Source organism: Scyliorhinus torazame, chromosome 2 (genome assembly GCF_047496885.1).
Source record: "Scyliorhinus torazame isolate Kashiwa2021f chromosome 2, sScyTor2.1, whole genome shotgun sequence".
In the NCBI taxonomy this organism is placed as follows: Eukaryota; Metazoa; Chordata; class Chondrichthyes; order Carcharhiniformes; family Scyliorhinidae; genus Scyliorhinus; species Scyliorhinus torazame.
Window position 1 is genome coordinate 138,693,286 of NC_092708.1, and position 13,735 is coordinate 138,707,020.

Consider the following 13,735-nt stretch of genomic DNA (forward strand, 5'->3'; position numbering starts at 1 on the left):
ACGCCAAAATCATGGCAGGTGCCGGTTTCATGTCAAATCGCAATTCTTTGCTGCTACGACACCAGCATCAATGCGTTCCACTCCGCACGTACAATAAACGTCATTGGCATATTACTAGCGGACCTGAACGACAATCTTCCGGGTGTCCACGATTCTTCGCCTCCACTGGGGGGAATTCCTGCTGGCGAGGTTCACTTTTGCTTTTATAAATCGAGAAACAGGCGCCGTGGCTGGTGGACGAGAGAGAGGAGGTAGAACACGGAGAGGCACGACCATGGGCTGTTGGTCCTGACAGTGGCTGGTGTCCTTCCAGGCGTGGAGTGGAGACCTGTCCGGGATTTCACAGAGCTCAATGCACAGGTGCATCCGCGCCTTCACGGAAGCCCGATATGCCCAGTCAGCACAATGCATCCATTTCAATGTGCACCAAGTCCACCAGGATGCCCAGGAAGGGGGTTCACCTCCATTAACGGATGCCCTGGGTTCAGGAGGTGATCGATGGGATGCATGTTCCCCCTATGAGCAACTACAGATGACAGGCCACTCTACACAAACTGAAAGGAGTGCCACTCGATGAACGTGCAGCTGGTGTGTGACCATCAGATGCGCATCATACACATCTGCGCCCGATACCCGGGGAGCGTACATGACACCTTCATCCTGGCACACTCGATGAATCCCGGTCTCTTCAAGGCGCACCCACCGACTGGGGATTGGCTCCTGGGCGACAAGGGTTATCCACTGTGGTCATGGTTGATGACGCCTATCCAGAGGCCACAGATCGACGCGTAGACCCGCTACAACGACGCCCACGCAGTGACTATAGTGATATCATGGTTGTGTTATAATTCACCGACTGACCACTAGTAGTCTCACTGGTATGTAAGTGAATGTTAGAGTCAAGTGACCTCAGACTGGCTGGAGGGAGCTGGAGAGAGAGGTTGCTTGTGCATGATCATACTGTTATTGATCTGTGTTGTTTTGTATATTGTTTACCCATAGTTAATGTTAATAAATCGTTTATAGCTTATAGGTTATGGCAGCGATGTGGGGTAATAAAAATGTTTTTATTTGAGTTTTTTCTTTTTATACGCAACAAAAATAAAAATGAACAGAAGCAAATCTATACACATCAGTTACAGCTTAAAATTTACAAGCGCCCAGCATTTGAATTAGCCTCCTAACCCCAAGTCCCCCTACTTCCCTGAGGGCCCCTCCCATTCTTGCTATCTGGCGTGTTTTCTTTGTTCGCTGGTTCATCAGTCCTGTACATATTGGGGTAGCGTAGTGATACATATGTTACATTGTGGTAGGTTTTTCTTATCTAGTTGTTTGTATTTACTGACATTCAATCCGGAGGGATGTGCCCCCCCCCACCCCGTGTGGGGTGTGGTTAGGTTATGTGGCCCGCTGTTCCGTCCTCCTTCCCCCTCCCCCTCTTGCCCCTCCCTCTTCCTTTTCGTTGGTTTCTGTGGTGCCTGTGAGGGCTTTCCCCTCCCCCTGGCCTATTGGCTGTTGACTAAAAATAGGTCCTGGAACAAGTTGGTGAATGGCCTCCACATCTCATGAAAGCCCTCTTCCGACCCTCAGATGGTGAATTTGATCTTCTCTATTTGGAGACATTTTGACAGATTGGACAGCCAGTCTGCAGCTGTGGGTGGTGCTGCTGATCACCAACCAAGCAGGATTCTTCAGCGGGCTATTAGGGAGGCAAAGGCAAGGGTGTCTGCTCTCTTCCCCATAAAGAGTTCTGGCTGGTCTGATACCCCAAAGACTGCCACTCTCGGGCATGGCTCCACCCTCATCCCCACAACATAAGAACATAAGAACATAAGAACATAAGAACTAGGAACAGGAGTAGGCCATCTGGCCCCTCGAGCCTGCTCTGCCATTTAATGAGATCATGGCTGATCTTTGTGGACTCAGCTCCACTTTCCGGCCCGTACACCATATCCCCGAATCCCTTTATTCTTTAGAAAGGCATCTATCTTTTTCTTAACAACGTTTAAAGAAGGAGCCTCAACTGCTTCACTGGGCAAGGAATTCCAGAGATTCACAACCCTTTGGGTGAAGAAGGTCCTCCTACACTCCGTCCTAAATCTACTTCCCCTTATTTTGAGGCTATGCCCCCTAGTTCTGCTTTCCCCGACCAGTGGAAACAACCTGCCCGCATCTATCCTATCTATTCCCTTCATAATTTTATATGTCCAACATTGGATATCACCTCGAAGAACGCTGTCCGTAGTCCGACAAGTCTGGGACATGCCCAGAACATGTGGGCATGGTTGGCCGTGACTCACTGGCACCGTCACATTTGTCCTCCACCTCCGGGAAGAGCCTGCTCATTCGGGTTCTGGTTAGGTGTGTTCTGTACCAATTTTTAGGCTTAGCCTAGTACATGTGCAGTTGAGCCTGTGCAGTGCTTCACTCCAGAGTCCCCACCCTATTTCAAACCCTAGCTCTGCCTCCCATTTTTTTCCTTTCTCATCCAGTGATGAGCATGCCTTCCGCAGTAGTCGCTCATACAGGTCCTCGCAGTATCCCCCCCCTAATTTGTCTACATCGAGCAGTTCGTCTATTAGTGATTGTTTTGGTGCCCTTGGGTATGTCTTGTTTTCCCTATGTAGGAAGTTTTTAATATGCATGTATTGTAGCTCGTTTCCCCCAGTCAGTTGGAGCTTGTCATCCGTGAACAAGTCCCTGACTATCAGTGTCCCCCGTCCGGTCTCCATCTTTTGAAGGTTGCATTCATTCTGGATGGTGTGAACCTATGGTTGTTGAAGATGGGGGCCTTAATGGAAATTTTTGTCAGATCGAAGTGTTGTCACAGCTGGTTGCACAATAGGCACGTGGCTATTACCACTGGGCTTGTAGAGTGATTAGCCAGTGGGGATGGGAGCGCTGCCATGTCCCCGTGCAAGAACCCTCCTCCATTCTTACCCATTCGGCTTCTGGTTCCTTTCTCCATCCCTTTCCTCTTTCCGCTGTTGCTGCCCAGTGGTAATATTGCAGCTTTGGAAGGGCCAGGAACCCCCCTCCCTCCCATGATTGTCATTTTTTTGCACGACATTTTGGGGTACCTTGGGTTCTTTCCCCCCCCCCCCCAACACACACACTCCTCACCCACACAAATGCCATGACCATTTTTTCTACTGAGTTGAAGAATGCCTTGGGGATGGAGATCAGTATGGATCTGAACAGGAAGAGGACCCTGGGCAGCACATTTATCTTGATCCTCATCAGATTCAATGTTGATTTCAACTACTTTATACTGTGACCATTCTCTTAACTTTATATTCCATACATTATTGTCTCAATGCAAAGACACTCCCTTACCCCATTCCCACAAGGAAGTTTTATTTTGACTTGCCAGAGGAGGCAAAGGACTTTGAGGGACCATAGACTGGGAGGAATGTGAGGAGATCGAACTGTGAAGAGGAGCTTTGTGTTCACTGTAATGTGTATGGGGTGGCAGTTTGGGGCGGGTTTCAAAGGGGGAGCGGCGATGGTGAGTGTGTCTTTTGTTCTCTTTGTTTTTTCGTGTTTGGGAGGATTTGGGGGAGGGGTAGGCTGGAGGGGTGAGGAGAAGTCAGTGGCCTTGGGAAGAGGCCACCATGCTAGCTGGATGGGCTGGTTAACGGAACTGAAGTGGGGGGGGGGGTTGCCAGGAGGAAGGTGTGGGGGGGATGGGGGAAGGTGGCTGACATGGGTGTGGTTGGTGTAGCCCACAGTAGATCATGGCTGATCTTTGTTGACTCAGCTCCACTTTCCCGCCCAAACACCATAACCCTTTATTCCTTTATTCTTCAAAAAACTATCTATCTTCATCTTGAAAACATTTAATGAAGGAGCCCCAACTGCTTCGCTGGGCAGGGAATTCCACAGATTCACAACCCTTTGGGTGAAGAAGTTCCTCCTAAACTCTGTCCTAAATCTACTTCCCCCTATTTTGAGGCTATGCCCCCTAGTTCTGCTTTCACCCGCCAATGGAAACCTCCCCGCATCTATCTAATCCCTTCATAATTTTATACGTTTCTAAAGATCCCCCGCATCCTTCTGAATTCAAACTATCCTTTTCCAAAGGTATCCAGTAGGTTTAGATTCCAAACCTGTTAGGTTTTTTCTGATGGTTATAACTTCTCAGTTCCAGTATCATTCTTATAAATATTATTGCACCTTCTCCAGTGCCTCAATATCCTTTCTGCAGTATGAAGAGCTGAACTTGTGCCGTATTCTCATTTTATTTAATCCAAATAAATGTGGTCTCATAATTCTGGCCACCATCTCCTTTGTTAACTTTGGTGCCTGAAATCTTTTAAACATTTTGTTCAGATTTCTGATAAGAATTATTGATTGAATCTCTTAAACAGCCTGTGTTAAAAGTAAAAGTCTAATTTTCAGTTTATCATGCTATTCAATTATAATGAAATACATATTTATTGTTACTAGAGGAAACTCACTGTACTGCTACCAAAACAGTAGATGAAATTTTTTAAAAGGCTGCGGCCAAGCAACTTGACACAGTATTTTTTTTTATTTTTAAAAATGTTTTTCCAATTAAGTGGGGATTCAGCATGGCCAATCCACATACCCTGCATATCTTGGGTTTTGGGGGTGAGACACACACAGGCACGAGGAGAATGTGCAATCTCCACACAGACAGTGACCCGAAGGGGGATCAAACCTGAGTCCTCGACGCCGTGAGGCAGCAGTGCTAACCTCTGCGCCACCAATTTCACTTGGTGCAAAAATGAATTTGGATGCAGTATAGATTCTAACTCCAAGTTCCAGATCACTAACTTTGAGTCATTTATACAAACAGAGATCAAACCATTAAGATATTACAGATTAAAATATTGAATACAGAAAAGGACTATGCCTGCTTCCAAAATTGTAATGGAACCAAGGCAGCTGCATCCTAATCAATAACACAAGACAATTTTTGTTTTTTCAATATTATCGTATTCAGTGTATTTGTCAATACTTCTAAAATCTGATTAACTCTTTGTTTATTGCTAATTTTGGTTGTTCACTGTTTGCAAATTGATCCTCATGTTGATTTATGAAGCAATAGTCACTCCTTCCACCATCGTGGAACAGCAGTAACAGTGTGCAACATGCACAAGATGCACTGTAGCAACTTGCCAAGGCTTAGCAGGACAAGGGCAGCGGATGTATGGAAATACCACCACCTGCAATTTCCCACCCAAACCACACAACATCCTGGTTTGGAACTATATCAGCATTCCTTCACTGCCTCTCGACCAAAATTGTTATGGAAAGGGGAACACCGAATCACGACTGACTGGGCGGAATTTTGTGATTTTTTTCAATGTGTCGGTCCCGGCGAGAAATCCAGGCAGAATCCCATCGGTGCCGACAGCGGAAAAACTCGCCATACATTCAGAATCTTTAACAATTTTTTTCCCTCCACATGATTCATGCCGCCTTTCTGATGGTTTGCCTCTGATTTGCTCGCCCTGGGAAAACTTAATCTTGGTAATCAGTGGGACGCTCCTTTTACATGCCTCCCCAGCACTTATTCCAAGTTGCTGCCAGGAAGACAACATCATGATGAGGAGCCCTGACAATGTCCTGACCCACAGCCCTCTCAGGATCAGGGGCATCCACCCATGGGCATCCCCCTATGTGAGCATTTTTCCATTGAGCCTCACTCTTTCCTCTATCACAAATAGCCACTCCCCACAGCTGCCCCTCTCAACTCCACCTGAATGAAACACTTCACCCTCTCACTGGTCTGTGTGCACCCCCCCCCCCTCCCCACCACCACCACCACCACCACCCCCACCCCCTCCCCCAACGCCCCACCCCCACCCCCAAGGGTGAGGGGTTGGGGCAGTTGGGTGCATTCTAATGGACCTGCATTCTAACTGCACAGAGAACGAGACACAGCCACCCACCATCTCCTGAACGCTGTGACTGGTAAGTGCCTTCACCATAATGCATTGCATTGGGGGCCACATTTGTCTGACCTCTCTGTTATGGAGAGGTGAGCAGCCTTGGGGTTCAATGTTTGTGGGCTATGCTTCCAACAATTTTGATCAACATAAATAACCAAGTAAACTAAGTCAAATAAACTGAGGGACAAATTAAATGGACAGTCTCTTAAAGAGATATTGCCTTAAACAAAAAGTGAATCACAATTGAGACAAAGGGTTAACAATGGGCACCATTCAGTGGCACAGTCATGCATTGCATTGCAGACTAAATTGGCACAATTGTCTCATCAAGTAAGGGTCAGGGAGCTGATTAGGTAACCTGATGCATGTGAAGCCTGCAATAGCAGGGTACCCTCATTCCCCCAGCTCTCATGGGCTGTATATTAAACAAGCTTTAGAACTTTAATAGCCAACCACCCATACACTAATTCCTGACATCTTGGCTTCCATAACCAGTGGCCTTGAACGTCTATCACATGCCCTCAGGCTTCAAAGTATGGGGCATACTTTTTGACTGTACTCATTCTCCCTCACTGTGAGGGTCTTCAGGCTTCAGGAACCTGGGAGCCACCCCTTGCCAAAATTCCAGAGATCGGATGTGGGGAGGGTGTGAATTGTCAACTAGTGATTTGTAAGCGGGGAGGTTTGTGAATCTGAGTGGTGGCAGGCGGAACCGATGCCAGGAAAGTGGTGAAAACTTACCCCTGTAGCTCATTAGATGTCATTGATCTTGGTAGTGGGGTACTTAGCGATGGTAATGTAATTGAATGTTATGGTTAAATTCTTTCTTGCTGGAGATGGTCATTGCCTGACACTTGTGTGGCACAAATGTTACTTGCTACTTATCAGCACAATTCTGGATATTATCCAGGGCATGCTGCATTTGGACATGGGCTGCTTCATTATCTGAGGAGTCGCGAATGGTGCTGGATATTGTGCAGTCATCCACAAACATCCCTGTAATAATGTGTATGTAGGTACGTCAATGAAGGGTTAATTATTATATCGCAGCGTAATTTAAACACTAGATGGTGTCATAATATACACCAGTATATCTGTGGTAGTATGTATTGGGGGTCATGTGGGCCTGGAAGCCCTAATGTCATTGGCTGACAGATCCTGGGTCCTGGTTGGCCGTTGACCTCAAGCTCCGCCCTGAAGGCGAAGTATAAGAAGCCGGTGTCTTCCCCCGCAGGCCAGTTTACTATCGGGCTGCTGGGGAACAGACACGCTTAATAAAGCCTCATCGACTTCACTCTATTCGTCTCACGGAGTCTTTGTGCGGTACAATTTATTAAGCGTGCCTAAAAAGGACTATGGAGCTCAGGATCATTCCAGAATGCCTGAGGATCAGCCCCCACGCAGTGAATGCGGCAGCAGCCTTCAAACACTGGCAGGCTTGCTTCGAGGTCTACATCAGATCGACCACAGGCCGAGTCTCAGACGAACAAAAACTTCAGGTCCTGCACTCGAGGGTGAGCACGGAGATATTCACCCTCATTGAAGACACCGACGATTTCCAGACGGCGTTCACAGCACTGAGAAGTCTCTACGTTCGCCCAGTTAACCAAATCTACGCTCGCTACCAGCTCGCGACAAGACGGCAAGCTCCCGGAGAATCGATGGACGAGTTCTACGCCGCGCTGCTGATTTTGGGACGAGCCTGCAGCTGCCCGTCGGTGAATGCAAACGAACACACGGACATGTTAATGCGCGATGCTTTTGTGGCAGGTATGCAATCCTCCCAAATCCGCCAAAGACTTCTAGAAAAAGAGTCGCTAGGACTCTCAGAGGCACGGGCCCTAGCAGCCTCCCTAGACGTGGCCGCGCGTAATACCCGCGCCTACGGCCCCGACCGCGCGGCAGGCCATTGGGCCCCGTACGTACCCATCGCGGCAAACCCTCTACCCCCCCCCCGGACACCCCACAGGCTTGCGCAGTCCAAACGCCGAGTCGCACCGGGGACCCCCGCTGTTATTTCTGCGGCCAGGCGAAGCACCCCCGACAACGCTGTCCGGCCCGCGCAGCCATCTGCAAAAGCTGCGGGAAAAAGGGCCATTATGCGGTGGTGTGCCGATCCCGCGAGGTCGCCGCCGTCCCGGGGCCACAGGGAGCCCTACAAGCAGTCTATGCCTCCCAACCCCCCCAGCACGCCTTGTACGACCCGCAGGCGCAGCCGCTCTGGGTCCCGACCACCGCGGTCCCGGGAGAACTGGGAGCCCTGCACGCCGCCTACGCTCCCCAACCCCCCTCCCCGCAGTCCATGTACGACCCGCCGCCGGCGGTCCCGCTTTGGGTCCCGGCCAACACTCTCCACGGAGAGGAAGGGGTTTTTCGCGTCCCGAACGCCACCCTCACCCCCGTCCCGCGCCCCACGCCTGACCCGCCGGCGCCACCTACTTGGACCCCGACCACTGCTGTCCCCGGTGAGGGAGCTCCTCGCGCTCCTTGCGCTCGCGGCCCCACGCCTGACCCACCGGCGCCGCCGACTTGGGCCCCGACCACCGCTGTCCCCGGCGAGGGAGCTCCGCGCGGTCCTAGCGCTTGCGGCCCTGGCGCTCGCGGTGAGGGAGCTCCGCGCGGTCCTAGCGCTCGCGGCCCTGGCGCTCGCGGTGAGGGAGCTCCGCGCGGTCCTAGCGCTCCCCAGACCCCCCAGCACACCATGTGCGACCCGCAGACGCCGCCATTTTGGGTCCCGACCACCACGAGGGGAGGAGGGGCGCCGTTGTGCGACCTGCAGACGCCGCCATTTTGGGTCCCGACCACCACGAGGGGAGGAGGGGCGCCGCCATCTTGGACCGCCCCCGACCTGTACGACGCATGGGGGTGGCCCTTTTGTCCACCCCCGCCGCCATCTTGTGACCCCCCAGCCACGTGCGATGTATGGGGGCGGCCATTTTGTCCATCCCCGACGCCATCTTGGACGGCAACAACGGACCCCACACCACTACTACAACCACGGCTCGCTTCGGTTACGCTCGATCAGGCTCGGCCCCGGACTCTCCAGACGACGACGACAACGGTCCTAATTAACGGCCACGAGACGCCATGCCTAGTCGACTCCGGGAGCACGGAAAGTTTTATACACCCGACACGGTAAGACGCTGTTTCTTAACCACCTATCCCGGATGGACAAAATGGCCACCCCCATACATCGCACGTGGCTGAGGGGTCACAAGATGGCGTCGGGGGTGGACAAAATGGCCGCCCCCATGCGTCGTACAGGTCGGGGGCGGTCCAAGATGGCGGCGCCCCTCCTCCCCTCGTGGTGGTCGGGACCCAAAATGGCGGCGTCTGCGGGTCGCACATGGTGTGCTGGGGGGTCTGGGGAGCGCTAGGACCGCGCGGAGTTCCTGCACTGCGAGCGCCAGGGCCGCGGGCGCTAGGACCGCGCGGAGTTCCTTCACTGCGAGCGCCAGGGCCGCGGGCACTAGGACCGCGCGGTGCTCCCTCGCCGGGGACAGCGGTGGTCGGGGTCCAGGTAGGTTGCGCCGGTGGGTCAGGCGTGGGGCGCGGGATGGGGGTGAGGGCCCAGGTCGGCGGCGCCGGCGGGTCAGTCGTGGGGCCGCGAGCGCTGGGACCGTGCGGAGCTCCCTCGCCGGGGACAGCGGTGGTCGGGGTCCAGGTAGGTTGCGCCGGTGGGTCAGGCGTGGGGCGCGGGATGGGGGTGAGGGCCCAGGTCAGCGGCGCCGGCGGATCAGTCGTGGGGCCGCAAGCGCTGGGACCGTGCGGAGCTCCCTCGCCGGGGACAGCGGTGGCCGGGGCCCAGGCCGGCGGCGCCGGCGGGTCAGTCGTGGGGCCGCGAGCGCTGGGACCGTGCGGAGCTCCCTCGCCGGGGACAGCGGTGGTCCGGGTCCAGGTAGGTTGCGCCGGCGGGTCAGGCGTGGGGCGCGGGACGGGGGTGAGGGTGGCGTTAGGGATGCGAAAAACCCCCTCCTCTCCGTGGAGAGTGTTGGCCGGCACCCAAATCAGGAGCGCCGGCGGCGGGTCGTACATGAACTGCGGGGAGGGGGGTTGGGGAGCGTAGGCGGCGTGCAGGGCTCCCAGTTCTCCCGGGACCGCGGTGGTCGGGACCCAAAATGGCGGCGTCTGCGGGTCGCACATGGCGTGCTGGGGGGGTTGGGAGGCATAGACTGCCTGTAGGGCTCCCTGTGGCCCCGGGACGGCGGCGACCTCGTGGGATCGGCACACCACCGCATAGTGGCCCTTTTTCCCGCAGCTTTTGCAGATGGCTGCGCGGGCCGGACAGCGTTGTCGGGGGTGCTTCGCCTGGCCGCAGAAATAACAGCGGGCGCCCCCGGTGCGACTCGGCGTTTGGACTGCGCAAGCCTGTGGGGTGTCCGGCGGGGGGTAGGGGGTTTGCCGCGACGGGCACGTACGGGGCCCAATGGCCTGCCGCGCGGTCGGGGCCGTAGGCGCGGGTATTACGCGCGGCTATGTCCAGCGAGGCTGCCAGGGCCCGTGCCTCTGAGAGTCCTAGCGACTCTTTTTCTAGAAGTCTTTGGCGGATTTGGGAGGATTGCATACCTGCCACAAAAGCGTCGCGCATTAACATGTCCGTATGTTCGTTTGCATTCACTGACGGGCAGCTGCAGGCTCTTCCCAAAATCAGCAGCGCGGCGTAGAACTCGTCCATCGATTCTCCGGGAGCTTGCCGTCTTGTCGCGAGCTGGTAGCGAGCGTAGATTTGGTTAACTGGGCGAACGTAGAGACTTCTCAGTGCTGTGAACGCCGTCTGGAAATCGCGGGTGTCTTCAATGAGGGTGAAAATCTCCGTGCTCACCCTCGAGTGCAGGACTTGCAGTTTTTGTTCGTCTGAGACTCGGCCTGTGGTCGATCTGATGTAGGCCTCAAAGCAAGTCTGCCAGTGTTTGAAGGCTGCTGCCGCATTCACTGCGTGGGGGCTGATCCTCAGGCATTCTGGAATGATCCTGAGCTCCACAGTCCTTTTTAGGCACGCTTAATAAATTGTAGCACACAAAGACTCCGTGAGACGAATGGAGTGAAGTCGATGAGGCTTTATTAAGCGTGTCTGTTCCCCAGCAGCCCGATAGTAAACTGGCCTGCGGGGGAAGGCACCGGCTTCTTATACTTCGCCTTCAGGGCGGAGCATGAGGTCAACGGCCAACCAGGACCCGGGATCTGTCAGCCAATGACATTAGGGCTTCCAGTCCCACATGACCCCCAATACATACTACCACAGGAGGATCGAGCTCTCCACCTTCAACTATGAGATCTTGTACCGGCCCGGAAAGCTGAACGAGCCGTCCGATGCCCTATCCCGCGGCACATGTGCCAACGCACAAATTGACCGCCTCCAAACCCTCCACGAGGACCTCTGCCACCCGGGGGTCACTCGGTTTTACCACTTCATCAAGTCCCGCAATCTCCCATACTCTTTAGAAGAGGTCCGTACAGTCACAAGGGACTGCCACATCTGCGCGGAATGCAAGCCGCATTTTTTCAGGCCAGATGGAGCGCACCTGATTAAGGCTTCCCGCCCCTTTGAACGCCTCAGTCTCGATTTCAAAGGGCCCCTCCCCTCCACCGACCGCAACGCATATTTCTTTAATGTAGTGGACGAATACTCCCGCTTCCCTTTCGCCATTCCCTGCTCTGACATGACCGCGGCCACAGTCATTAAAGCCCTGAACAGCATCTTCACACTGTTCGGTTACCCCGCATACGTCCACAGCGACAGGGGGTCCTCTTTCATGAGTGACGAGCTGCGCCAGTTCCTGCTCAGCAAGGGCATAGCCTCAAGCAGGACGACCAGCTACAACCCCCGGGGGAACGGGCAAGTAGAAAGGGAGAACGGCACAGTCTGGAAGGCCGTCCTACTGGCCCTACGGTCCAGGGACCTCCCAGTTTCACGGTGGCAGGAGGTCCTCCCGGACGCTCTCCATTCCATCCGGTCGTTATTATGTACGAGCACTAATCAAACGCCTCACAAGCGTCTCCTTGCCTTCCCTAGGAGGTCCTCCTCTGGAACATCGCTGCCGACCTGGCTGGCGGCCCCAGGACCCATCCTGCTCCGAAAGCACGTGCGGGCACATAAGGCGGACCCGTTGGTCGAAAGGGTTCACCTCCTCCACGCAAACCCCCAATACGCCTACGTGGAGTACCCCGACGGCCGACAGGACACGGTCTCCCTGCGGGATCTGGCGCCCGCCGGCACCACGCACACCCCCCCGACACCATCAACCCAACCGGCCCCTTCCTGCCACCGCCGCACCCCGCGTCCGCCCCCTTCCCAGGAGGATCAGTCCCCCTCCCCTTTGCACCGACAGCTGAAACCGTACGGCTCCTGGAGGCGACAACACTGGTACAAGCACCACCACCACCGCCGGGGCCGAGGCGATCGACACGGACGACCAGACCGCCCGACCGACTCGTGGCGTCGATGTGAAACAAAGATGGACTGTTCAAAGAACATTTTGTTTTTCCTATACCCGCTGTAAATAGTTGTAACAGGACAAAACTGTCCAATACTGTACTACCATGTAAATGTTCTATCCTCCCAGGACCAGCCCTGTAAACCCTTACCACCATACGAAGCATCACCCCGCCGGGTTCATTTTTGACAAGGGGTGAATGTGGTAGTATGTATTGGGGGTCATGTGGGACTGGAAGCCCTAATGTCATTGGCTGACAGATCCTGGGTCCTGGTTGGCCGTTGACCTCAAGCTCCGCCCTGAAGGCGAAGTATAAGAAGCCGGTGTCTTCCCCCACAGGCCAGTTTACTATCGGGCTGCTGGGGAACAGACACGCTTAATAAAGCCTCATCGACTTCACTCTATTCGTCTCACAGAGTCTTTGTGTGCTACAATATCATGGTGCAGACACACACACTGATAGATACACAGCAAGACCAATCAACACACACAACACCGCAGCCAATCACCAGTTAGAGCACACTCACTATATAGACAAAGGGCATCAGAGCTCTCGCTGATTCGGGATGCAGCCTCTCAGAAGGACAGAGCTTACAGCTTACAGCACAGATCTTCACCATGTGCTGAGTGCATAGACTGGTTAGGACAGGCATAGGTCTTTAGTTTAATCTAACATCGTGTTAACCCACAGTAAAAGTATGTTCAACAGTTTCTAACTTAATAAAATAGTGTTGTACTATTTTAAGTGTTGGTGGCCTGTATGTGTTCCACGGATCCAGAGCACCCTACACATCAGATGGCACCACTAGTTCCCAGTACAAAGATCAGGGCCGGGATTCTCCGACCCTACGCCGCATCGGAGAATCCCCGGGGGAGGCGCGAATCCTGCCCCTCCACCACGACGCCGGCTTCCCTATTCTCCACTGCCATTTTTCAGGCACCGGCGAGATTCCCGCCATGCCGGTCGGGTGACTTTGACAGCGCCCCCCCCCCCCCCCCCGGCGATTCTCCAGGCCCCGATGGGCCGAGTGGCTGACAAGTATTGCCCAGTCCCACCGGCGTGAATTACTCACCTCACGCACAGTGGGACCTGGCAGGTAAGTGTGCGGGGGCCGTCCTGGAGGGGGAGGGGGAATCCGACCCCCGGGGGGGGGGGCCCCCACGGTGGCGTGACCCGCGATCGGGGCATACTTATCGGTGAGCGGGCTGGTTCCGTGGGGGCCTTCTTTCCTCCGCGCCGGGCCCCTGTAGGGCTCCACCATATTGCCTGGGGGCCGGCGTGGAGCTGCAAACCCCCGTGCATGCGTGGAAATATGCCGCCATTCCGCACATGCGCAAACTCCCGCTGGCCCTTCGGCGTCAGCTGGAGCTGCGGGAACC